The sequence below is a fragment of the Hylobates moloch genome, unplaced genomic scaffold (genome assembly GCF_009828535.3).
Source record: "Hylobates moloch isolate HMO894 unplaced genomic scaffold, HMol_V3 SCAFFOLD_14, whole genome shotgun sequence".
Classification (NCBI taxonomy): domain Eukaryota; kingdom Metazoa; phylum Chordata; class Mammalia; order Primates; family Hylobatidae; genus Hylobates; species Hylobates moloch.
Window position 1 is genome coordinate 4,586,848 of NW_026652289.1, and position 380 is coordinate 4,587,227.

Genomic DNA, 380 nt, shown 5'->3' on the forward strand with positions numbered 1-380 from the left:
TGTATCAAAGTCAATATCCTGGTTGTGAGATTGCACTTCTTTTTGGCAAAGTTTTGCAAAGTTATAGCACTGGGGGAACTGGGCAAAGTGAACGATTTCTTACAACTGCATGTGACTCCGCAATTAAGGAAAAAAAAAAGCAAAGAAAAGCAGGATAGCTGATGCGCACGTCGAGGCCCTTCTCACGCTCTGCGCACCCAGGGGAGAGCGCAGTGACCCAGAGCGTCTATTCATCCATCCGCAGTCACCGGGCGCTGGCAGAGAGGGCGCCCGGCGGGCGGGGAAGTGGGCGGGGCGGGGGGGGCGGGACGACCTACGGAAGTGACGTAACAGGGCGGAGCGCGCACCTGGGCACCTGGGCAGCCGCGGCGGCGCTGGCG